Below are 23506 nucleotides of genomic sequence, written 5' to 3'. Positions count from 1 at the left end.
TTGGCTGTCTCCGAACTTGGAAGTGACCGACTATCCAATGCAGGGTGGGCGGAGCGCGGAGGGGATCTTGCCCTGCATTTGCAGCTAGATGGCTGATTTTGGCTATCTAGTCAGAGTGGTTCGGGGGGGGGGGAGTCTGGACGGTGCATAGGAAGTGTCGTACCAACGCTTCTGCCGTCCCCTCCCCGCTCCCAGGAACGCCCGCTTTTCCCCTGCTCCGCCCTGCTTTTCCAAGCTCGGAGACAGGGACGAACCACAATGCCTACAAGGGGGAGGGGGTGGTGAGGCAGTTTCTGGGAACCGACGTTGGAGTGCTGGCTCCAAAAATCCTATGGCCATCTAGCCGCTGTTTAGAGGCCATAGGATTGCACCCTAACTTTATGTATTTGCAGTCTTTCAGAGCACAAGGAAAGAAGTGACATACTAACCTTCCTAATTACTGGGTTTGATGAGTTTTGCCTTGAACAGCAACTTTCTAACCAGAACATCAAATGTGGACATTGAGGACCAGTTTCCCGCTCCCAGATGTCAGACAAGCGCCGTGCTACCATCATACGCGTTACAAGTTATCTACATAAAGTACAAACCCTGGGGGCTTTAAACAATCTCTGTTATATTGAATACCGAGCATCAAAGTGTTCCGAAGTCTTGCCTCAGGCACCCTTCAAGGTAGGGGTGCATTCAGGCTCTTCATGGAACACCTCAGAAAAGCTGGGATTGTTCCTGGTAGCACACACAGGGCATCTCTACACCAGCCTAAAATCCTGCATTTAAAATGGGGCTTGCTGCTTCCATTTTAAATGCAGGATCACAACCAACTCCCTTTACACGCACTTCCTTTCCCCCCTCCCCTTCTCCTCGTATCTGAGTCTTCCATTATCTTTCGTTGATCTCGCTCCTCTTCTCGCCGATTTTCCTCTTCTCACGGAGGAAACTGAAGCGGAACACAACAGGGTAATTTGGTAGCTCATGGTCTGCGATCTATTTAAAAATGGAACAACGGGCATTTAGTGCAGGAGACGCCCTGGAAGGTCACGGCGTCATGTAAAGAGCCCACATACTTCTGTGAAGGAGCAATCTCAATTGCAGGAGAAAAGCCCAGTGTGAAGGAACCCACAGGTAAAACCACAGTCATCACCACAAAGCTCCAGGCAGCAGTAATCTGTGAAGTGAGGGCAAATAAGGCCTGGTTTGTGCATCTTAAAAGTTTGTTGGACATGCCTGAGCACGATATAGCAAAACTGTGTTTTCAAGAACAAAACAGTTGCAAGTTTGGTCCCATCATACAGATGAAGGACTTGCCCATTATTCCTTGACTGTGTACCCTCTGTTTCAAGAGTGGGTTTTTAAAACAGAACACAAGAGTGGGTTTTTAAAACAGAACTCTGGAACTGGATATATCTAATGGATGCAAGTCAGGATAGGAGAATTATCCAGTCCTCAGGTTTCAGGAGAACCTAGAATACCTAAGTTGTATTCCTTCCGGTGCCAGGTGAAGACCTGATTCTCCCAGGCATTTTAGCTTCCTAGTCTTTTAGCTTTAGTGTTCTAAATCTGTAGTATAAATCTCTGCATTGCTGCTAGGTTTTATTCTGGTTGTATTCTGGTTATATTGTGGTTTTAATGCTTTTATATTTTATATTGTGCTTTTTGGTTTTAATTTTTGTGAACCGCCCAGAGAGCTTCGGCTATTGGGCGGCATAGAAATGAAATGAATGAATGAATGAATGGTATTCTGGCTTTAAAAAGACGCCAGAAGTCTATCCCCCTACCTTCAGATCCTGACATTTTCTGCTTTGAGGCAAGCCTTTACTGAGGTGCGCTTTCATAGAATCATAGAATAGTAGGGCTGGAAGGGGCCTACAAGACCATCGAGTCCAACCCCCTGCTCAATGCAGGAATCCAAGTCAGAGCATCCCTGACAGGTGGCTGTCCAGTTTCATCTTGAATGCCTCCAGTGAGGGAGAGCCCATCACCTCCCTACGGAATTGGTGCCATTGTCTTCTTGCTCTAACAGTCAGGAAGTTCCTGATGTTTAGCTGGAATCTGGCTTCCTGTCACTTGAGCCCGTGATTCTGTGTCCTGCATTCTGGGATGATCGAGAAGAGATCCTGGCCTTCCTCTCTGTGACAACCTGTCAAGTACTTGAAGAGTGCTATATCTCCCCTCAGTCTTCTCTTCTCAAGGCTAAACATGCCCAGTTCTTTCAGTCTCTCTCTCCTCATAGGGCTTTGTTTCCAGTCCCCTGATCAGCTTCGTTCAGACAATGGCGGCCATGGCCTCTGCCTATTTAGATGGAAGGTATACTAAGCTGCCGATCATACAGGAATTATGTATTTGTGGAGCCCCACAAATACAGATTATTGTCCATTCCATGTTGTTTTGTGAGTTGTATTCACTGCCAAGAAAGAAATTTATTGCTCGGTTGTTAAAAACAATGTCTGGCTGAACATGGTCTGAGAAAATCTGTTGCCTAATCATGATCCTTATCTTACTGAACAGGTGGCCTTGTTTGCAATTGCAGCTAAGAAAATCCCAGCAAAGTTTAAAAAATCTATTTCCATTAATTGTAAAGGTGATGACTTGTCTCTGTTTTAGCTTTTATAATAACCTATGGTTTAAGATTGGGAAAGGAGTATGGCAGGGTTGTATACTCTCACCCCACCTATTCAACCTGTACGCGGAACACATCATGCAACATGCTGGGCTTGATGAAGCCAAGGCTGGAGTTAAAATCGCTGGAAGAAACATTAACTATCTCCGATATGCAGATGATCCCAATTTTATGGTTGAAAGCGAGGAGGAGCTGAGGAACCTTATGATGAAGGTGAAAGAAGAAAGTGCAAAAGCTGGGTTGCAGTTAAACCTCAAAAACCCCAAGATTATGGCAACCAGCTTGATTGATAACTGGCAAATAGAGGGAGAAAACGTGGAAGCAGTGACAGACTTTGTCTTTCTAGGAGCAAAGATTACTGTAGACGCTGACTGCAGCCAGGAAATTAGAAGACATTTACTTCTTGGGAGGACAGCAATGACAAATCTTGATAAAATAGTGAAGAGCAGATACATCACCCTGACAACAAAGGTCTGCATAGTGAAAGCAATGGTATTCCCCGTAGTAACCTATGGTTGCAAGAGCTGGACCATAAGGAAGGCTGAGTGAAGGAAGATCGATGCTTTTGAACTGTGGTGCTGGAGGAAAATTCTGAGAGTGCCTTGGACTGCAGGAAGATCAAACCAGTCCATACTCCAGGAAATAAAGCCAGACTGCTCACTTGAGGGAAGGATATTAAAGGCAAAACTGAAGTACTTTGGCCACATAATGAGCAGACAGGATACCCTGGAGATGCTGATGCTAGGGAAAGTGAAAGGCAAAAGGAAGAGGGGCTGACCAAGGGCAAGATGGATGGATGATATTCTGGAGGTGCCGGACTCGACCTTGGGGGAGCTGGGGGTGGCGACGGCCGACAGGAAGCTCTGGCGTGGGCTGGTCCATGAAGTCACGAAGAGACGGAAGCGACTGACCAAATAAACAACAACAAATGGTTTAATACAAATAAACTTAGTTCAGAAGAGGTTAAAACCAGCACCTTGACTCAGGCTCAGAAACATACAGGGAGGCAACATATGGTCATTGCACTTACTCCAGACTGATGACATCCTCATGTCATGCTCCCTGACTCTCCACATTACTGACCGAAAAACTGGTCATGCCCCAGTTATAGCCACACTAACCATGCGACCTCAGCTCCCCCATGTACCTACATGGTGCCTAAATTCTAATTTACTCGCTAAAATGTATCTTGCTGATAGAATTAGAGAAGGCATCACACATTTTTTTTATCAGGAAAACTCCCACCCAACCATGCCCCCCTCATTTCTAAGGGGGCATGCCGTAAAGGCAGTGCTGCATGGCATGTTCATTCAGGAAGCCTCACACTTTAAAAAAGGAAGGAAATCATGCCAGGGCAGAGCTGCTGAAAGCAACTGAGTTTCTCTCCATTGAACACAAAAGGACAGGGAGCAAAGCCATTTATGCCCAATTACTGAGTAAAAATGCTGAGTTAAACGCTCTGGGGATAGGTGGTATACAAATGTCCATGATTTACCTATGACATCAACATTATGAGTTTGGCAACAAAAGTTTCAAGCGTCTGGCCAGAGCATTAAAAAAGAATGGAAATGTTTTTGCTGGAATTAGAAAGAGCAGGGGAAATATAGAAGTGCAACCTGAAAAAAATCAGCTGTGCTTTTCAGACAGTTTACACAACACTTTATGAATTAGACACTCCCAATCTCACCAACGTTGACCAATTTTTGGCCTCGCTGAAAATGAGGTTCCTTCCCCGGAGACTTAGGAGCGGATGCTGTGGACACCTGGCAACCGCTGAGAGAGCTCCCTCTCTTTAAAGACAACTCCCTCTTCCTTTCATTGTAAGAATCTCTCCCCTTAATCTAGGAACATAGTCTATGTACCTCCTGGAACCAGCAGCCTCAGTAGCCCCTTAATGTGTTCCGTTCTTCCATCGGTTGCAGTTGGCCCTACAGAGCACCCTCTTCCTTCTTGCCGCTTCTCTGTTTGTGCAACACTTTGTACCCGGAATATCGCAGTTGAACCCCACAGGGTTATACTGACCAATCTTGGCTTGTTTCCTGTCTCGGCTTTGACCCCATTCTACTGAAGCTTTGTGGTTTTTCTTTGGGAAATGGACTGTATGAAATGCAGCGGGACAAGCAGGTAAGTGCGTTCTCCCTGCGCCTTCTACCTACCATTTCCTGGGGCACAATCGGTCAGGGTGGAAACTGAGCCGATAGAACCCCAGAGCAGTTCTGATTCTGAGGAGGATCAGCAATCCGTGGGAGAGGAGCCAGCTCATCCCTCACAGGCACAGCAGCTGGCAGAGATTCCTCCTGCCGGCATTCCTGAGATAGATAGTGAACCTGGCAGTGAGAGAGTACGGGAGGGGGGCTTGCTAGATGCTCGACGCAGATGCAGGGAGTGACGAGCGATGGAGGGTGCGGAAAGGAGGCGTAGCGCCCGTTTGGTGCGCGAGCAACGGCCGCCTCCCGTGGACCCAAGGGAAAGAGGGAGGATCTCTCCCTAGCCCATAAGTTCAGGATCTTCAAGTGACTCTCCTTCAAACGAGGACCAACTGCCTACTCGGAGCATAGGCTACTCTGCTGTTCCTTGCTTAGTCGCTGGTGATTAGCATCTGAAAGAGTCATTAAGTTGTAAAAGGATTAAAGCCTTGAAAATAATCCTTTCGTCTGTGTCTTGAGTTGGCTATTGGAGTGTACTGAAAGAGGCCGCCAGGGCGCTCCTGACACAAGCATGCTTCCATTTTGACGTGATACGACAGATCTGACTGGCTTGGGATGGTTGTTCATACATGCTAGGCACCAAGACCTAGGTACTTGGGTACTGATGCTGGTCTCTGACCCAGAATTCTTTTTTCTAGGCCAGCCTCCAAGTAGCACCAGGCATCTGAGGCTAACCTCCGTTCTAATTTTCCATAATGGCTCCAATGTAGCAGTGCCCTGGGGACATTGTGGGAAATTAAAATGGTGGCCCTTCAGCTCCACTTGTGTCATTGCTGCTCAGCCATAGAAGAGGAGTGTGCTACTGTGTAGAATTCCTTGTATGTTTGTTTGTTTGTTTATTTATTTTATTTAAAACATTTGTATCCCGCCCTATATCATTAAGATCTCTGGGCGGCGTACAGATAGAATCAATTTAAACAGTAGAAAACAATACATAATTTAGACAGCTAAAATCATTTTAAACCATTAAGGGCGCAATCCTATGCAGATAGGCGGCCACCTCCAAACTTGGAGGCGACTGCCTATCCAATACAGGGCAGGAGAAGCATGGAGGGGATCGTCCCCTCGGTGCTTCTCCTGCCCTGCATTTGCAACTAGACAGCTGATTTTGGCTGTCTGGCTGCAGGAGGGTGGAGCAGAGGAGGAGGCTGCCGGACGACACATAGGATGTGTCGTACTGGCATTTCCACCTTCCCCGCCCCAGAACGCCCCCTGGAGTGCCCTGTTTTGGCTGCTCCGTGCTCCTCCTGCAAGCACAGAGCATGGGGCCGTTCCGCGCTGCCGGTGGGGCAGTGCGGAAGAGGGGGAAAGTCGGTTCTCCAGGAACCGACCTCGGAGCACGGGCTCCAAGGTCAGTTCCCGGAAAACCAGATATCCTATGGCTATCTAGCTACTGACTAGCGGCCATGGGATTGCTCCCTAAACAATTAACACCAATTAGAAAATCTAAGACAATAAAACAGTTAAAACAGTGTGCGACTTTAGGGAATTCATTTCGCCCTCAAAGGCTTTGGTGAAAAAGCCATGTTTTAACTTGGTGCTGAAACAAAACCAATGTCTATGCCAATTGGGGCTCCAAGGGGATATCATTGCACAACTGGGGTGCCATAGCAGAGAAGGCCCTTGTAGCGCGTGGCTTACCTTGTACTGGCTGTAATAATTTGCAACAAATCGGACCTGTAACTAACTGTTGCAAGGTGGAGTGCCCCTGTTCATAATTTCAGCCAGCCATGCACTCTTCCAGCATACTCTGTTCCATTCTCTCAGTAAGTTAGCATTGTATGGCCACTGAGCATGTTCAGTCACTATTGGGCTGTTTTGCAGTGTCCCATTCCCCGGGTTACGTTTCATTTTTCAAAAAATTTCAAAAATTTTTCAAAAAATCTTTTTAAAATATCTGCAAACTCGTAACTTGAAGAACTGGTGCCTGCAGCTGTGTGTTTTCCTCTTCCCTTCTTATCCCTTTTTACTTTTGTGTCATGTCTTTTAGATTATAAATGTGCAGGCAGGGGCTGTCTTGTTTTTTCATATGTATACTGCTCTGGGAGATTTTTCAGCTTGGGGTGAAAATGCTTTACATAAGTAACATGTATTTTTTAAAAATGCATGTTTTGAGAGAAAAATATATTTAAAACTTGTGTTTAGGTACACACATAAATGTGAATTTTTGTATGGATTTTTTAAAAATGTGCAGCTCGTTTTGCCAAAAAGGGGGAAAGTGACATGGGTAAAAAATAGATTGATGTTTCCATCCCTAGCTATGGTTAGCACGAGCAAGGCTGATTTCAGTGGTGTGAGAGTCTTTTGCTATTTCCTTGTCTCCATGGCTGTACTAGGGACTCATTCACCTTTGTTTCACCTTATCTACGCAGTTGTGATATCTCCCTAAACAGGAGGATACTCACTAAATAAAATTATTATTGGATAGGCAATAAATAGAAGATGGCTCAATATGTGTAGTTCGATTATCATTGACTATGAGCGGATACAAAATGTATCGAAAATAAAATATATTAAGAAATACAAGAAATCTTCATAGAAAAATGCATTAGCTAGAGCTCAGTTACATACTCTGTAATGCCTTACAATCTGGAATCTCGGCTAATACCTTTGAGAACCATTTATCAGTGTTCTGCCAGATCTCTTGGGTTGAAAACTTATTTATTTCATTTCACTGAAAACCTGTTTGAACTTTACATACAGCTTTTAATTATTGGGTGCCTGCAGTCTAGCGAGAACTAATATTACTTTTTCCTAACATTATTTGAGAGTGAGAGAGCTTTTAGCTGCCTAATTATTTTGTTATCCTCCCCCTGGGAATCACTCAATTTCCTGCCAGATTTCTAGGTGTGACCCTGCCTTTTCCTCTTTGTAATGCAACAATTAAGAATAAAAAGTATGTGGAGTGCTCTTTATTTTATTTTTATTGCTGCTGAGTCGGACTGAATGAAAGTTAAACATTAGGCTCTTAAGTTTAGAATAGTTCCTGAACCTTGAACAGTTTTCCTCCGAGACCATCGTTTAATTCAGGCAGTACACTGTCACACTCACGATGAATCCTAGCCTGAATGAATCCTAACTAAAATGAATCCTAACTAAAGAAGTTAGAAAACTGAGAGGGAAGATGCTGGGTGCACAAAACATCAAAAAGGAGAAAAAGTCCCAAAGCACCACTGAGTATGGATAAAGATTTATTGTGCAGATCTCATGGACTATAAAAATTGCTTATCTGCATAATAAATAAACAATTCTTATAGTCTCAGAGTATTTTAGAGATCGGCACAATAAAGAAATCATTATTACAGTCCATACTCAGTGGTGCTTTGGGATTTTTTTTTCCTTTATGATGTTTTATGTACTAAACAAGCACAGCATTGTACTACTCCATTTCACATCACTCTTGTCCACAGCTATGAATTCATATCTAAAGGATCACCTGCTACTGCTACTATACAACTGTCCCAGTCATTTCACTCACCAAAGACTCCCTTTCGATTCTTCCCACCGTCTAAAATGGTGTGTGTGTTGACTGGAGACAAGGCCTTCTCGGTTGTGGCACACCACTTTTGGAACACCTTCCTGAGGGAGGCTAGCCTGGCACCATATTTGATGTCAATCCAGCAACAAAGATATTTTCTTTGCCAAGGCATTCCAGCACGTAGGGATGAGCTGGTTTTACTGGAAGTTTATGCACTCCAGTGTATCTGTTGTTAGACTTTGATTGAATGATTTTGACAGTATACCTAATCAGTCCCTATTTCCACTCTGTCTCTGTCCCCCACCCATTTAACTCCCTCTCCCCAAATTTTAAATCTTTGAAATATAAAAATAAATAGATTTCAATGATTAAACAAAAGAAGAAGAAGAAGAAGAAAGGAGACACATCACGTATCAAAAATGTACGTCATACAACACTTCCTGGAAGTATAGCTGAAATTCACAGAAATGGCATCCCACTCTGCTGTTCTGTTTCTTCCTTTTTTCACTTGGATTTTTATACTGATGTTTAATTCCACACGTATGCACTTGTTATGTGCAAATGCAGCCAAAGGCATGTGATTAGGTACGTTCATGGAGGAGAGGGCTGTCAATGAATACTAGACAGTATACTGTGAAGGCTCTATACTATTTCCAAAATGAGAGACAGCAGGCCCTTAAATACAAGTTTCTGGGGGGCAGCACCAGGAGAGGGCTATAGCACATGAGCTTCCCATAGGCAACCCGTTGGCTACTGTGAGAAACGAGATTGTCAGGGTTCCCCTTATGACCTGGACCCCCTGAGCAACCCCTTAAGGATCTCTCGCCCTGGGAAAAAGTGCAGAAAAGGGCAACTGAAGTGATCGAGGGGCTGGAGCATCTCCCCTGTGAGAAAAGGTTACAACAGCTGGGATTGTTTAGCTTGGAAAAAAGGAGGGTGAGGGGAGACATGATAGAGGTGTACCAAATTATGCCTGGTGCGGAGAATGTGGAGAGGGAGACATTTTTCTGCCTCTCTTAAAATACTAGAACCCAAGTTCATCCCATGAAGCTGATTGCTGGGAGATTCAGGAGAGATGAAAAGAAGGACTTTTTCACACAGTGCATAGTTAAACTATGGAATTTGCTACCACGAGATGGAGTGATGGCCACCAATTTGGATGGCTTCAAAAGGGAGGTAGACAAATTCCTGGAGGAAAAGGCTGTCAGTGGCTACCAGTCTTGATGGCTATGTGCTACCTCCAGAAGCAGAGGCAGTGAGCCTATGTACACTAGTTGCTGGGGAACATGGGTGGGAGGGTTGTGTTGCGCTCATGTCCTGCTTGTGGCTTCCTCGTTGACAGCTGGTTGGTCACTGTGTGAACAGAATGCTGGACTAGATGGATCCTTGGTCTGATCCAGCAGGGCTCTTCTTATGTTCTCCTTAAGAGTCCCACCTTCCTTCTTTTACCTTCGCCTTTCCAGTAACGTTTGGTTTAGGCTGTAGGCATGGGATGACTGACTCTCTGGACACTGGGTTTAACCACAACAGTTACTGGTAAATTAAAGCTAGCAAATCCCAACTAAAGGTATTTACACAATAGAGCTGAGTGATACAAAAGGCCTTAGGAGAAAATAAAAGTTGCAAAATGCAAATTCCTTTCCCCTAGCTGTTCTTAGACTTCTCGAGGCTGCTTCTTCCTGTTCCCTCTTCAGGATCTGGTCTCCCTGACTCTGCTGTCACTGGCTCTCTTGCTCTCTTTATATATACCCTCCTCCCTCAAAACTGAAAGTACTGCTTCAAACCTGAAGAAATGAAACCTAACTGGGGAAATGAAACTGAAACTTAACAGGGGAAATGAAACTGCTCCTCTGAGGGATACCTCCTCCCAATCAAAAACTCCAGGCCTCTAGGCTTGACCTTTTCTTTTGCTTGGCTCTGTGGGCCTCAAACCTTTACATCATGCTGGACTAGATGGATCCTTGGTCTGATCCAGCAGCGCTCTTTTTATGTCCTTAAGAGCTTGATATCTATACCCAACTGGATCCTGTGTAAATCAGCCCGTAGAGCAGCATTGCATGTTACAAACCAGTAGGAAGAGTGTCAAGGAGTGTGACTTGTCCTTCCATCGTGAAATCCACATGCACCAGTCACTCTCCTCTTCTGTGTTAGGTGCTGTCTGAAAAGATTCTAAGGGCCGCTTCATATATGCATGTTTATCACTTACAGCTAGCAGCTGAAAGTGTGCAGTGACCATAAGAAAACATTGTATGTATCATAGCAAATGCAAAAGTTCTGTTGGATTTGTGATGGCACATTAGTTTCCTTTTTTTATTTTTCTATACCGCCCAATAGCCAAAGCTCTCTGGGCAGTTTACAAAGATTAAAACCCAATAACAAAACATTATACAAAGTGTGAAAAGCATTTACATACCAACATATAAACAGGTAGCACAGATACACATATATCTAAAACAATTTTAAACAATCATCAGTAAGGGAAATCCAGGACCTGATTAAAACCTCATTGCATGCTGCCAAATGCCTGAGAGAAGAGAAAGGCCTTAATCTGGCACCAAAAAGATAACCGTGTTGGTAACAGGCGGGCCTCATTGGGGAGATTGTTCCATAATTGGGGGGCCACCACCAAGAAAGCCCCCTCCCTTGTTGCTGTCTTCCAAGCCTCCCTGGAGGAAGCCCTTAGATGATGAACATAGTGTATGGGAGAGGCACGCTGTCAGGTATTTCGGTCCTGAGCCAATAGCTTTAGAGGTCAAAACCAGCACCTTGAATCAGGCTTGGGAACATACAGGCAGCCAGTGCAAGCGGGCCAGAATTGCTGTTATATGTTCAGACTTTCTAGTCCCTGTTCTTGTCCTGGTTCTGCTACCAGTGTATGGGCAACTTCAGGGCCCCTGCTATCCATTCTATCTTTCAGCCAGACTTGGACTTCAGGTAGAAGACTGTCCTTGGTAAGGTGGGACACATGGCCACCCTAGAGAGTTGGAAGGGCTATGCATGGGGAAATTGCTACTGGGGGTGGGCAACTCCCCCCCCCCAGTTGGGGAGCCTTGGGGCATGAGGCAGGATCTTTTAAGCAGGAAAAGAAGAAGAGGAAACCGCCAAGGGGGCCACCACAAGGTCCCTCAACCTGAAACAATTCAAAACATCCCCCTCCCCCAAATCCATAAAATGCCCACCCAGATTTGTCATCTGCGAATTGGCGTGGTGAACTGTAGAGGCCATTTTGTTCCAGCCCTGCGTTCAAACCCGTTTCACATTACTAGTGTATATGTGGTCTGAATTTCACAAAAAAACCTTCAAAGGCTGACAAAGCCTTGTCAGAAATCGTTCTTCTCTAAATGTTTGAACACTTTTCAAATATTGCATTTGTTTCTTTTGTTAGTGAGAGTGAATGTAATTTTTTTTTAAAAAACGTGGAAACAAAGAGAGATTTCTGCTGTAGAGGAATGACTCCATAAAGGTTGGCATACCATGAAATAAATGGATCCCATTGTGAAATAAATGGATGCCATGTAGGAATTCGTGTTTGTGGAATCTTGGGGTGGTCAATCCATTTCCGAAACAGTGGCATACATTTATTAAGTTCTAGAATTGTAGTAAGCCAAATGAAAAATTAAGAGGGGAAGTACTGGGATCTCTGTAGCTTATTTTAATTTGTGTGTATGTGCATGTGTGTGCATTAGATACAAATTTCTTCCCTTTCTTATTGTGTATTCTTAAAAAAATCCATGAGAGGGCAACCTGTGGTCCTACAGGGCTGGCCCTACTATTTGGCAGAGTGAGGTGGTCACCTCAGACAGCAGATGACCACTGCTGGAGGTGGCAGCAAGCTGTTGGAGGAGAGTGCTGTCCTGTGCCCTCTAAGCTAATTTGCTGCCTTCAGGTGCAGCGGACGATGTTGTTCCATTGTCAGTATTGAAGAAACTATCCAGTTGGCTTTTATACATGGAATGGGAGAGGGTGCCATTTTGTTCTTTTCCTCAGATAGCAAAATAACTTGGGTGGCCCTGGGTTGGACCAAGATATTGGCTTCCTTTCATGCAGCCCTTGGATGAAATGAAGCCCAACTTTATGTGGATGGGGCAACCCCAGAAGGAGAGAAGGAGGATGAGGGAGAAAGGCAAAACTTGAGATTTGAAAAGGAGTGGGGAACCCTCTGTGTCAGGGGTGTTTCTGAGCACAGGGAATGGGATAGCAGTTCAGATTCTGAAGGAGAACCATCAGACAGGGGGGAGGTATGTTCCCAGGCTAGTCCAGATATGAGTAGGCCTGCTTCTCAGGTTACAAATGTCCAGATGGCTGAGCTTGAGGGTCCCTCCTCACCGCCCCCCCCCATGAGAGGCGGTGAACAGGAGGTTGACCAAATAGATGCCAGGCACAGGTGCAGAGCAAAGAGGGAGAAGGCAGGGGCGGAACTTAGATGGTCTACCTGATTGGCCTTGCATGAGAAGCTGCGCTTAGAGGCCTCACGAGAAGAGAGGGACCTTCCCCCCTTAAGTTAGGTTAGAGAGACCGCCTCCCTCTTCAAATGGCGGGCAACTCTCGTAAATCCCATTTGGATCTCCTGAAGGCATTCCTTTGTAGACGGAGAGTCACTGAGAATTTGCATCTGTATGACCCTGTGAGGTAATGGATTAAAAGCTGGAGACTGAAGCCTCTCCTCTGTGTATGTTTGGGCATTGAAGTGAAGTGGAGGCTGAGGGAATCCTGACACTCTGCACATGATCATTTCAGACCTCTGGCAAGAATGATATATGCTTCCCTGGCAGCCTGCTGAGCGTGGAAGAAGAGAGAGATAGGCGGGGGTGTCAGAAAGAGCGAGAGAAAATGTGTGCCCACACCCATCTTTGGCTCTGACCCTGCCCACTGCCTGTCCTGTGGTGCTGCTGGTATTGGGGGGGGGGTGGCTCTGTGATTATTGGTATTGGTATTCTATGATTATTAACCAAGACAGGTTACCCCTGAGGCCCTTGGCAGATTACCCTGGAATGCGGGATAATTAAAAAGGGACACAGCCTGCCTGTTTAACTAGCTAGCTTGCAAAAGGTTTCTCTGTAAAGCAACTGTTTGCAAGCTGGCTTTATTGGCAGGCCCTGTTCCATTTTAATAATGAGTATTCTTCTTTACTGTCTACCCCTCACCTTCTATTCTTCCTAGTGCCGCCAGGCAGAATTGTATTACACCAGTTCTGAAAGAGCTGCCTATTCACCTCAGAGCCCAATTCAAGGTGCTACTGTTTACTTTTAAAGCATAAATGGCTTGGGAACCAAATAATCTACTGGTGCATTTCTCCCAATATCAGCTTGCTCATGCCTTAAAGGTGAAGCTTTTCTCCAAGTACCTCAAGTACATTATGCGACAACAAGGGAAAGAATCTTCTCTGTTCTGATGCCCTGATTGCCTCATCCCCTGGTGCCAACATTGCTATCTCTTTAGCGCCAGCTCAAAGCGTACTTGGTTGCATTTTAAATGGTTGATTTGATCTGCCTGTTTCCTATATTTCCTGCCTTCCTTGGCTGCATGTTACGATGATGTCGTTTTATTGTTCCTATTGGGTTTCTGTGATTATTTTCATCATATGCTTGTGCACCGCCGGGATGGCTGCAAGGATGAAGGGCAGTTCAGAAATGTTTAAATACTGAAGGCTTCTCTACACAAGTGATTTGTTGCATGCTCATGATTGGCCACTCACGGAAGTTTGCAGGTCCTTTACACGACATTGTCAACCTCCAGGATGTCTCCTGTGCTTTTCCCCGGTTATCCCGCTTTCAAAAAGATCTGTGATAAACTGAAATAGAAATTAACGCAGCATATCGGCAGTGTGCAAAGCCTGCATAGCGCTATAATTCTGTCACTAGATGGCGCTGTTTCATTGAACATATAGACCATTGCCAAAAAAGGAAGTTTTCAATTCCACATCGCATCCTCGCTGTTTAAAGGAGCTCGTCGTAAGCCTGCAAACGAAATGGAAGCAGAAAGCCCTGGTAAAGTTGTGGGAGTTTAACCTGGTGCAATGCCCTGAGATTCAGCAGCTGACTACCCATGCGGTGGCCCCCAAATTGCAGAATGTCCTCCCTAGAGAGGTCGGCCTGGCACCAATTTTCCAGCGCCAAATGAATATCTTTTTATTCTTCTAGGCACTTAAAAAATGATTTCTTGTTTGGAGCACAATACTTTTTTCTTTTTCTTTTTTTTTACTTCTCATGATAGGTTTTAAAGCCTCCTTTTAAAATTCCCCTTCTCTGCCAATATTTATTTGTTTTCTGCTTTTTTAAAATGTTTTTTTTTATTAGTGCTCTGTTTAATTGATTGTTTTTAAGTGTTGTTGTTTGCTTTTATTATGTTTGTTTTTATTATGCATATTGCCCGGAGAGCGTTATAGGATGACTTATAAATTAGATATAGATATATAGGGAAAAGTTTACCTGGAAGATCATCTCCTCCCACGTATACGTGCCTGGATGTCAGAGTCCAGGCCCAGCGGGGCGGTGGGTTTTTATAGTTTACAGTCAGAACCTGATCAGAAGTGGTCCGGAAGGGTTTGTACCCCAGTTTGGTACTGAGAAGCCTGGGGCGTAAGCATTTAGCTGTGTCTAGTTATTCCTGTAATGGCAAGAGGAAGGGATGTGTGTGTGTGTTGGTTTGGGCCTAATCAGCCTCTGGAATGTGAGAATGTGAGCTTATTTCTGTTGGTTTTCTCAGCGGAAAGCAGAGCGGAGTGAGTCTCTCCCTTCCAGATGCTAGTGGCTGAGTGAGGCGGTGAGGTGCCGCCGACGCTGGTACAGGTGCCACCGCTGTCCCACTTCTTCTGGGCAGTGGCGTCTCCCTCTCTGCTTGCTGGCCTGCCGGCCGGCCTGCTACTCCCATTCTCTTCCCCAGCCGCAGAGCTCCTGGGAGAGTCAGCTGAAATAACGTGAGGGGGCCTGGCCACTCCCGTGAGAGTTTAGGACCTCTTGCGATATTTCGCCCGACTCTCCCAGGACCCCCGGGGCAGAAGGTGAGAACAGTGGGCAGGTGGGCTGGTGAGCAGAGAGAGAGGAGGAGGAGTTGCTGGCTGGCTGGCTGGCTGGCCAGCCAGCCGGGCAGGCAGGCACAACCTGTTGGCTAGTCTGGCCACCCAAGCAGGAAGGGACGGTGGCGATGTGGCTGGGAAGGTGATGGTGAGCCCTTTGGGTGGGGAGAGCAGCGCAATTCGCCACTTTTCCCGTTCTGCGCCACCTGATGCACCTGCTTCAGGCTACCACATTAGAGAGCCGCCCCCTCTCTCCGTCTCTGTCTCTCTCCATCTCTGTCTCTCTCCGTCTCTGTCTCTCTCTGTCTCTCTCTCCCCCATCTCTCTCTCTGTCTCTCTCTCTGTCTCTCTCTCTCTCTCTCTCGCTGTCTCTCTCTCTCTGTCTCTCTCTCTGTCTCTCTGTCTGTCTCTCTCTCTGTCTGTCTCTCGGTCTCTCTGTGTCTCCCTCTCTCTCTGTGTCTCCCTCTCTCTCCCCCCCTCTCTGTCTCTGTCTCTCTGTCTTTCCCTGTGTCTGTCTGTCTCTGTCTCTCTCTCTCCGTCTCTCTCTCTCTCTCCATCTCTCTCTCTGTCTCCCCCCATCTCTGTCTCTCTGTGTGTCTGTGTCTCTCTCCATCTCTCTCTCTCCCCGTCTCTCTCCCTCCCTCCCTCTGCCTCTCTCTGTGTCTGTGTCTCTCTCTGTCTCCCTCCCTCTGTCTGTCTCTCTCTCACACTCCGTCGAAGACGCATTCTCCTGTTCCAGCAACAACCCCTGTTGCACAGCTAATCAAGTGGCTTTAAAAACATCAGTGCAAAACAGCACACAAAATTATACCAACAGTGATGTTGATGTTGATTCTAAGTTGATTCTAAGTTGATTCTGATGTTGATTCGAAGTACATGTGTACTTAGAAGAAACAGAAGCAGCCCAGGACAAGAGTCCAGCTAATGCATGTCAACTCAGAAGTGAGAATGTTCTGAGAGCATCCAAGATCTATCCCTTTGCACATAAGAATGATAGCATCAACAGAGGAAGCCATGGAGGAAACATTCGTAAGATCCAGGCAAGCTCAGTGGTTGTGCTTGCCAACAACCAGAGAAGAAAGAGAAATTATGGAACTGCATCTCATCTGGAGACTTTTTTGCAGGGAGAGAGAGTTCATGGCGGGAGGGGAAGGGGGTTTGATTCCCCCCCCCCAAAACCCATCGATTAGACCCCAGCCTGCTTTAGTTGTGTGTACATGTTCCACACCTAGCGGTCGATTTGGACTGGAATTATGTCCAAAGTCATTGTTGTTTTGGAATCTTGGGCTCGTTCATCCTTTGCCTGTATTTCCCTGGGATGTTTGCAGATTTGACTGCCAGTAAAACTGAGCGGTGGTTCTGTTTATGCTGCCTCTTCAGGGGAGATTGATAAGAGATGGTCATTGTTCTCAAAACTGGACAGAAGCTTCTTCTGAAGCTGCACCCCAACCCTTGAGATGCCATAAATTCTTATGCAATAAGCTTGTCTGTTTTGCAAGCTTTTTGCCTGAAGACAGATAGAGGAAGGGAAGATGGGGGGGTGCAGGGGGGATTGTTACCAGTTTCAGTCAGTGAATGTCTTTCATGTGGGAATGTCAAACCTCTGTAAATGAAGGACCAGATGTGCCCTGAATTCCTTTCCTCTACTAACATAAAATCACGCTGCTACTTGAGGAATAGCACCAATCGTAGATGTTGGCTGTTCATGCTGGTGATGAAAAGGCATCAGATGGGGTTGTGGGGGGGGGGCAGCATCAGCATCCTTGAGTACTTGCCAGGGCCCCAGTGTCCTGGCATGGCCCACATCTGATGCCTGCCATGCCCCCCCCTTTAAAAAAAACCCGGGCTAGTGATTTAAGCTGGGTGTAACCATCATTTTAGTTGACCACAAAATGCCCCAACCCATCAGCCAATGGCACCAAGAGAAATGATACAAGAAGAGAGGTGAGGGTTCAAGGAGGGGACACCTGAAATATATATATATATATATATATATATATATATATATATTCAATTTTTAATATACATACATGGATTTGTATGAAATGCATACAACTTTAAACTTATGAGTAAGGAAAATAACGATCCAGGGGGATGCCCAGGTCCTTACTATTAGACTACTGCAATGCACTTTACATGGGGCTGCCCTTGAAGACAAACAACTTGGAAGTTTCAGCTAGTGCAAAATGCAGCAGCTGGACTGCTGACTGGAACATCTCATAAAGTTCACATAGCACTGGTTTTAAAGGAATTGCACTGGCTGCCAACACACTTCCTGTCAGAATTCAAGGTTCTGGTGATGACATTTAAAGCCCTAAGTGGCTTGGGACCTCGATATTTGAGGGACCTCCTCCTCCTATATATGCCTGCCCGAGGACTGAGTTCTGTTGGAGGGGCCCGCCTCTGTGTCCCACCAGTGTGAGACGTACACTATGGTGGGATGTGGGAGAGGGCCTTCTCTGCTGTGGCACCCCGGTTGTGGAATGCCCTCCCCCTGGAGGCCTGATTGGCACAGACATTGGTTTCATTTCGGCGCCAAGTAAAAACATCATTTGAGGGCTAAATGCATTCCCTAAAATAGCACACTGTTTTAACTGTTTTAGATTTTAACTGGTATCAGCTTGTTTAATCTTTAATATGTTTTTCGCTGTTTAAATTATTTATTATTTTATACTGTTTAAATGGATTTTATCTGTACACCGCCCCTCAGCTCTTAATGACATAGGGTGGGATACAAATGTTTTAAATAAATAAATAATCTTTCGAACAATTATACACCAGCTGCAACAAAAGCGGGCCAAATATCCGAATAAATATCCATTTGAAGGCGATGTCTGTATGCCACCCTTTCAAATACTGAAAGCATTGTAAGGTCCCCAGTCCATTGCATTATAGGAGGTGAGTGTTTATCCTTGTAATGTTGTCATATCAGCCTTTTAGCTGTCAGAAGGGAGTGGAGAATCCATTCACTCCGACCATTTGTTAATTTCCATGAAGTGGGTAAATAAATTTAAAGTTTAAATATTAAAGCCTGTTCCAGTACACAGTGTTTCTGTGTAATAACCTCCCCGCAAAAAGAACCAACTGCTGGACATTGCCCAAACATATGTTTAAAAGAAGCAGTTAGCTGAATCAGACAATCCCTCATTAAAGAGACATGGAGGTGTCCAATAGACACGAAGCAAAAGTTTTTGCTGAATAAGGCACAGCCTGAGATCCATAGACGTGAAAGGTAGACACCAAAGCAGCATCCCACTGATTAGGCACTTTGTGGTGGTGCCCACAGCAGTGTCTCAAATTACCAAATGTGCCCACCGGTCCAAAAAAGTTGGGGACCCCTGTTGTAAGAGATAAATCAGAGCATGAGAAGAGGAATCCAACTTGCTGGAGCATATGCTTCCTGTGATTTAACATAGTGAAGGATTGTGCACATGACTGCTTCTGACCTGTCCAGAAGAATTGACCGTTTATGACTCACAGGCAGGTAGTCTTGTCATAACAACTTTGAGATGATGCCCTCCAGATCTGGGTTAGGTAAGCAAGCAGTTGGTCTGGTATGCTGCTGGATTATCAGGATCTGTCTTGGAAGGGCCGTGGCTCAGTCACAGAGCCCATGCTTTGCATACAGAACAGCCCCAGTTTAATCCTTGGCACCCCCCCCCCCCGTGAAGTGGTCAGATAGGTAACAGGAAAGACCTTTCTCTGCTCGAGACCCTGGAGAGTCACCGCCACTCAGACTAGACAATGCTGCAGGGCTGGCCCTACCATTAGGTAGAAGGAAGCAGTTGCTTTAGGCGGCAGCTGCTGGGAGGTTGCTACACTGTGCTGGAGGAGAGGGCTGTGGGCCACACGGCCTGCCCTTGTGCCCTAAGCTAGCCTGTGGCCTTCAGGTGTGGTAGAAGATGCTGTCCCACTGTCAAAGAAAGACTAAGCTGTGTGTCCAGTCGATTTTTGTCCATGGAATTGGAGGGGGTGTCATCTTGTACTTCTCCTTGGGCGACAAAATAGCTTGGGCCGGTCCTGCAATACTGGCCTAGAAGGTGCAGTTGTCTGATTTAGTCTAAGGCTGCTTCATATGTGTACATCAGAGCATTCCAGCTGCACCTCTTTCCCTGAAGAATCGCTGCCTGCTGTTCACCTTGGAAATCAAGATTGGGTGGAACCTGTTAGTGTAAGAGTAGGCGACCCACACTTGGTTTCAACGGTCGGCAGGGCATCTGCGCTACCACTACAGTCGTCCCCCCCTCCCCAAAGCAGACATTACTTCCTGAGCTCCTATGAATTAAAAGCAGCACGGCCTGGATGGGCAGATCCCTTTCTTTCAGGACACGGAATAATGGGCTCAAGTTACAGGAAGCCAGATTCCGGCTGAACATCAAGAAAAAGTTCCTGACGGTCAGAGCAATGCGACAATGGAACCCATTCCCTAGGGAGGTGGTGGGCTCTCCCGCACTGGAGGCGTTCAAGACGAGGCTGGACAACCACCTGTCAGGGATGCTTTGACTTGGTTTCCTGCACTGAGCAGGGATTGGACTTGATGGTCTTACATGCCCCTTCCAACCCTACCAGTCTATGAGTCTATGAGCAAACACCAAATCATGCTGTCATCAAAAATGCAATGTGTGCTTGTTGAGGATTCCTTGCAAAAAAAATGTCCCGCTGTTACGTTCACGTCTTCATAAAGAATCTTCTGAAGGTGTCGCTGTTTTTTTTTCATCTAAAAACTGGACTTTGTTCAAGTGCTAAGCGAAACTTGGTTTGAGGACCAATCAAGATCCTGTGGCTGGGAGTTGTGAAAGAATAGCACTGGTTTATTTTGGAAATATAACATTAGCTGGTTCTTCTCACTCCCAGCATGGTTTGCTGGAAAAGGTTGCAGAATCCAGACCTTTGACCTTGAACAGGGTGTTCAAAATGTCAGAAAGTAACAATCCAAGCGTCTTTTGGATGGAGCGCTCAGTGCATGTTTATCGCATATATAAATTACTATAGATCTTAGATTATTTCCCGTTATACCTCTGTATGGAACCAGAGTTGGACCAATTTAAATGAGGCTTGAAAACTTATATGTTCGAGTCAGAACTGTAGGCGCTGGCGTACGGAGTGAGGAACAGTCAGTCTGGAATTAGCTTTCAAATTGGTTCTTTGTTTTAATTGATTGGTTATAGGTAGTTAAATTTTTGATTAGTGGTTTATTTAATGTGTAATTATTGACTTTGTTTATATTATTGTGTTGTATGTTTTTGGGTTAATTGGAATGCGCTCTGGTATAGAATGCAATATAAATTTGTATTCTTATTCTTATTATTATTCTGCTTGGGTAAGCCAGTGGGACCCAGGCGGAAGAATGGCAAATTGCGGGAAGTTAAGTATGGATTTTTTTTCCAGTTTAAAAAAGATATCAGGTAGTAAGTGATGGGAAAGTCCCCTCTCTGCCTAAGATCCTGAACAACTCCTGCCAAAGTAGAATAGACAGTACTGGGCTTGATGGACAAATTATCTGATCTGGTATAAGGCCCTTTCCTGTGTTTGCAACTGCAGTATTTGATACTGGAGGGCCCAACCAGACATGACGTTAATTGCATAAATTCGATTGTGGTGTACATTTGAAAAAAAGTAAATGATGGCGGGAGAGGAGAAGGTGGCAAGCAGGATCAAGAATATGAGAGGCAAAGAGGGGGAGTTTGACCTTTTCCCTGTTGAGGTTCCAATGCAAATCACCTCCCTGAAATTGCTGTTTGCATCAAGAGGGAACCTTAGCCTCCTTTGCCATTTCTGATATTCTAGGGCCCCACCTACAAGGCCCTGGGCCCCTAGAGGTCTCTGGATGCCTGTCTACAGAGTCTAGACTTCCCCTAATATATTTTATTTTACCTTTCTTGCAGCTAGCTCTGTTTTGTTTGTGTATTGCAGTTTTAAACTTTTATATTGCATTTTATCATATATTGTTGTTTCATAGTGTCTCGTTTTAATTGTTGTGAACCGCCCAGAGAGCTTTGGCTATGGGGCGGTATAAAAATGTGATAAACAAACAAACAAAAAATAATTATTATTTTTCTCTTTTGGATAATGAATTGTAGCATGGTACATCGTAGCCCCCTGGAAATAACGTGCCATTTCCCACTCCCTACTAAGTATTCAAAATCTCTGTCCAGACTGTCTGCAGCACAGCTGCTTTTGGTTAGCTAGACTTCCAAGCGCTCCAACTTCAATTTAATGACTGTCTTCTACCGCTTCCTGTCCATGAAAATTGCGTTGTGGCGACCGATGATTCACGGCTGCTGGGCAGAGGCAGAATAAATCTCCCCGCAACATGTGGCCTTTCGGGCAACAGGCGAATTTGATCGCTGCTTTTGCCAAAACTGCCTACAACTAACAAAATGCCCAAAGGGAACCGGGTTTTATAGGGATAAGGAGTTTAAACTATGGTGAGCTTTATTTTAATTAGCATCTTTCATTTGTTTGGCGAATACACAAAAGTGCACATGCAGGAAGCATTTTGCACGGGAACATAACCCTCTTGCTGGATTAGGCCATAGGTCTCTTGAGTCTAGTGTTCTGTTTCCAACAGCTTCAGGGAGCTCACATGCTAGGCATGAAAACAAACAGCCTTCCACAGTGGTTTTCTGCTCGTCAGCTGGTTTAAGAAAGGCCTATTTCTGAATATGGAAGTTTAATTTAGCTGTCTGTTAGGAGCTGCTGAACTCTGCCCGTTGTTGTGAGCCATGCCACCGCAGCTTCTTGGTGAAGAACCATCTGAACTGACTCTGTACAGGTTGGCTATTGGCTCATCTTGGGCAGGAAGGAGAATAAGTGTTTGAAAGTCTGATGCCACAGCAGAGTTGCTTTAGATAGGGAAAGCGTGGCAACACAAGCATTTAGAACTGGAGGCAATAAACGCAGGCTAGAGCCAGTTTAAAAGAAGTTCAAATCAACTTACTTTATTAGTGCTTTTATACATGTCATCATAGAATGCTATCTAACACCGTTTAACTACAAGCGCCCCCTAAAGCTGGGTGTGTGAGTGTAAGCGAGCGAAGGCATGAGATACGGTTACCTGCTTCTTCTCTGGAGTGACCATGTGGTGCTTGTTACAGAGACAAGAGGAAGGGGAGGGAGCAGGAAATAGGAAGTGATCAGACAACAAGGACATTCTTTATTGCCCCCTAGTGTCTGGAAGCTTGCGGAGTTGCTCCTATTATCCAACATTCCCCCTGCTCAATTCTGCATGCTCCAGAGCCCATGGGACGTAATTTCTCCTATGGTGCAAAAGCCTCGTCATAGCCTCCACCATATTTTTGGGAACAGACTTTAACAATGAACCTGGCCTTGTACCGCTGTATCTCCCCTTCTGTTCCCTGTTGTTGTTGTTCAGTCATGTCCGACTCTTCGTGACCCCATGGACCAGAGCATGCCAGGCCTTCCTGTCCTGCGCTCTCTCCCGGAGCATGCTCAAGTTCATATTCATTGCATCGGTGATGCTATCTAGCCATCTCATCCTCTGCCGTCCCCTTCTCCTTTTGCCTTCAGTCTTTCCCAGCATCAGGGTCTTTTCCAGGGAGTTTTCTCTTCGCATTAGGTGGCCAAAATATTGGAGCTTCAGCTTCAGTATCTGTCCTTCCAATGAGCAGTCAGGGTTGATTTCCTTTAGGATGGACTGATTTGACCTCCTTGCAGTCCAGGGCACTCGTAAGAGTCTTCTCCAGCACCACAGTTCGAAAGCATCAGTTCTTCGGCGCTCAGCCTTCCTTATAGTCCAGCTCTCACAGCCATACATTACTACTGGGAAAACCATAGCTTTGATTAGATGGACCTTTGTCGGCAAGGTGATGTCTCTGCTTCTTACTATGCTGTCTAGGTTTGCCATAGCTTTCCTCCCAAGGAGCAAGCGTCTTTTAATTGCATGGCTACAGTCACCGTCTGCGGTGATCTTGGAGCCCAAGAAAATAAAATCTGTCACTGCTTCCATTTCTTCCCCTTCTGTATGCCAGGAAGTGATGGGGCCAGATGCCATGATCTTAGTTTTTTTAATGTTGAGTTTCAAACCAGCTCTTTCACCCTCAACAAGAGGCTCTTTAGATCCTCTTCGCTTTCTGCCATTAGGGTGGTATCATCTGCGTATGTGAGGTTGTTGATAATTCTCCCGGCAATCTTAACTCCGACCTGTGATTCATTCAAACTGGCGTTTCTCA

The sequence above is a fragment of the Heloderma suspectum genome, chromosome 15 (genome assembly GCF_057233095.1).
Source record: "Heloderma suspectum isolate Gila_16-S chromosome 15, 16-S_ref, whole genome shotgun sequence".
Classification (NCBI taxonomy): domain Eukaryota; kingdom Metazoa; phylum Chordata; class Lepidosauria; order Squamata; family Helodermatidae; genus Heloderma; species Heloderma suspectum.
Note: the sequence above shows the minus strand (reverse complement) of the source record.